Raw genomic sequence first — 3,951 nt, forward strand, 5'->3', positions numbered from 1 at the left:
AATTCGAACTGAACTAAAACTGTACTAGAAATGAACTAGAACTGTATTAGAAATTAATGAATTTAAAAGTGGTATCTTTACAATAGAGTGTCTTTAAGTCCATCAGTATCTTAGAAACATTTCTGTAATAAATTTTACTTAAGAAAATGATTGATGGTTTTCTGACATATTTATGATTTAAACTCATGCTTAAACACCCAAATTACCAACTAACAGTTTTTTTCCTATATACATTCCAAAAAAAACTTAAACAAAAATCTTGTGACTAAGATTGATTATGTTTCGTGATTTTTTTTTAACTTTTTTTTAAGTATGTAGTACTAAAAAATCCATTACATCAATCAAAAAACAATTATTATTATATATTTTTTAGGAAAAAAACTATGTACATGTGTGTTTATTTATTTAAAATTCAATTTAGTGGTAGTTGATGTTTAAACTTATTTTATTGAAAACTAAGAAATCACTTGTTTTATACATCGATTTAATTATAGATTTTAAAAATATTTTTTTGTGTTTTTATTGCTTTAGCAGTTGGTAGTCTGTTGAATTTATAAAAATTTTACTTTCACTTTATTTTTAAAGTGTTGTTTAAGTGTGTGTTTGTCTGTGTTTTGTTATCAATAACAAATTTTAGATTTGTTAAAGTTTTTACAACTGGCTCGTTGGTCTAGGGGTATGATTTCCGCTTAGGGTGCGGGAGGTCCCGGGTTCAAATCCCGGACGAGCCCAAGTGAAAATTGACTTTTATTGTTATTTATTAATTTTTTTTTTTTAAATATAAAATTATATTTTGATAAGTAACTATAACTTGAATGCTTTAGTTTTATGGTATCAGTTATAGGCCTTTTCCTATGCTAAATTTCCAGTTAGCTTTTATAGATCTCTTTCAACGATACATTAATATATATTTACTTATTCTTTTTTTTTTGAGCAATTAATCATAATAAAGTACGAAAAAACCCCCAGCCCCTTTTATTATATCATAAATAATAGGTTTTTTTTTATACTGATGTATTAACTATATATTTTATCGCATTGTCGTAGATTTAATAACTTTGATTTGTAACTTAAATTACGTTAAGCCATAATTTATTAAATTAATTTATTAATTTATATATATAATCTTACAATTCATATACTGTTTGTTGTTGTTATTGCAATTGTTGCTATTTTTTTTCAAAAGGTTTTAATAGACTAAATGCCGCTCACTGTATACAAGTACATTCAATTTATATGTATGTGTATATATATGTGAATACAAACTTACAATCTACGATAATAATAAGCCATTTATTTAGCAGATTATTTACGATGCAATTAATTTACAAAAAAAAAAAAAAAAAATAATTATATTCTGACAAACATATATAGTCATATACCCTTACCTACTTATTCGCATAATATTAACGTAAAGTTAGCAATAGGTGTATCTATGTTTGTTGCAAAACTGAAATGATATAAATAACAAATAAGAAATTATAGGTGGACGAGACTAACCATAAAATACCCTACACAAGTAAAATGTGATTGAGTTTTCATCGTAACACATTTATGTCGAATTGTACCTTGCCTCAGATATTCTTAAGTCAAATTTTGAAGGGGGCTTTTTATAGGGGCTAGGGTCAAAAAGAGACCTATAACTATAGAGTTCATGAGGGTCTTCAAAGCTAGTGTAGAACTTTGTTTTGCAGCTTTTTGCCGAGATAAGTGTATATAAAACATAGTTATGAACTTAAAAGGCCTATTCGCCGGGTTCAGTTATAATGAACAATAGAAGATCACGTACTAAATTTTATTGAATTATCCTTAAAATTGCGACATGCAGTTTGATTACAAGGCTTACAAGCTCTGTTCGAGGGTTCAGTTGTTTTGGGGTGAAATAATTGACCATTTTCAATAAGCTTTGTCCTTAGGGCAATAAAATAACTGAACTGAAGATGAACTAGAACTGAACTAGAACTGAACTAGAACTTAACTAGAACTGAACTAGAACTGAACTAGAACTGAACTAGAACTGAACTAGAACTGAACTAGAACTGAACTAGAACTGAACTAGAACTGAACTAGAACTGAACTAGAACTGAACTAGAACTGAACTAGAACTGAACTAGAACTGAACTAGAACTGAACTAGAACTGAACTAGGACTGAACTAGAACTGAACTAGAACTGAACTAGAACTGAACTAGAACTGAACTAGAACTGAACTAGAACTGAACTAGAACTGAACTAGAACTGAACTAGAACTGAATTAGAACTGAACTAGAACTAGAACTCAACTAAAACTCAACTGGAACTGAACTAGAACTCAACTAGAACTCAACTAAAACTCAACTGGAACTGATTACAAGGTTTACATAGAAGGGCAGACAGGCAGACGGACGGACTGAAGAACGGACAGATGGATGGACATAGCTAAATCGACTAAGAAAATGATTCTGAGATGATTGGTATACTTTAAGATGGGTATAGGACCAATATTTTTGTGCGTTACAAACATCAACACAAACCCAATATACTCTCCACGCAAAAGTGGTGTAGAGTTTAAACATGTATTGTTTTAATAACTTATAAATAATTTATGGCAATAAGAGTAATAAAAATTTTTATTAAAAACTTGTAAAGAAAAATATTATTTTGGGGCATGTCAGATGCCCTACAATGATTTTTATAGATCCTCATCATTATACATACTTACTAGTATTTGATTTAAACTATCGCTATCAGAAATCCGTTTGGATGCGTCTACACCGATCTTGTTTAGGTACTTTTGTATGAGTTATAACTTGTAAGTGGTTACTTGGAACACAGGCTAGACTCAATGGGCTTCTGAACGACATCTCCAATAGAAAGTTTTGTCAAATTCACACATATAATTGCAGAGACTAAAAGGCCAACAAAAGTTAGAGCTCAGAGATTCTACACCGATCTTTGTTAGGTACTGAACCTAAAGCTAGAACTTAAAGCTTTATCCAAATATCTAGCTTTATCCAACGGCATCAGATATCTACATAATTTTGGAAAATTTTCTATTGAAAAAAGATCTGAAATTCTTCTAAGAATAGCACCAAAACCCATTCTGGAGAAATAAAATAAAAAATCTTCATTCTCTCAACCTATAATCACCAAACATTGTAAACATATGTCGATCATTTTTATACCCACCATCAAAAAAGATGGGAGGTATATTGATATCGTCATTCCGTTTCTGGTCTGACCAGAGCACCGCATAATCTGGTACTACGGGTGGCCAGTTGCCCTACTGGCTGATCAGTTGGTTGAGGTTCCTTCGGGATCCACGTAGTGGCTGTTGGTTGAACCCAAATTCGCGGGAAGAGTATATGTGGCGGTTAAAAGACTGATGCATGATAATAGTCAATATTTCGGTATAAGAGTTCGGTGCTGTTGCCGAAAATCAACAGATACCCCACAGAGGAGTGACTGTGGGACTAAGCGTTGGAAATGAGTTGGTGTCAATTGTATATGATACAGAATGAATGTAGAGGTATACGGGACTCGTCCACCCGTATACCTAAATGAGTGTGTCGTATGTTTTTCTCTATGAATGTGTCGAATAAATGAGATGTGTGCTGGGTTGAATGATGATGGATGAAAGGTATCATATACAAGTGATACCAATTAATTTTCCTTCCTTGTCCAGATATGTTCAGAGTTTACTCTGTTCATATACGACTTGCCACAGCGTGTCACTGTGAGTAAGAACGATGTCTACGGCTTATCGATGGATCGTGCTTCGGTCCACCGAATCAACAGAGCCATAGTATTGTGGTTGTCCTTCAACGTGACTACTTTGGCAAGAGATTAGATAGCTCGAGTACTCCAGCAAAGTACTTGCGCATGGTACCGGTCATAGCCAATGTGCAAAAATCGCCCCTTGAGTCTTCATAGAAGACAAAGGGGCGATGGTAGACCATTCTCAAGTCTACTC

General features: G+C 32.5%; 1 non-coding gene across 1 annotated transcript; it reads left to right on the top strand.

Annotated features, from left to right (window-relative positions):
- Nucleotides 1-659: 659 nt before the first annotated feature.
- On the top strand, nt 660-731 carry Trnap-agg. The gene has a single exon. It is a non-coding gene; the product is annotated as a tRNA-Pro (tRNA).
- Nucleotides 732-3,951: the final 3,220 nt, after the last annotated feature.

This window comes from Lucilia cuprina, chromosome 2 (genome assembly GCF_022045245.1).
Source record: "Lucilia cuprina isolate Lc7/37 chromosome 2, ASM2204524v1, whole genome shotgun sequence".
Classification (NCBI taxonomy): domain Eukaryota; kingdom Metazoa; phylum Arthropoda; class Insecta; order Diptera; family Calliphoridae; genus Lucilia; species Lucilia cuprina.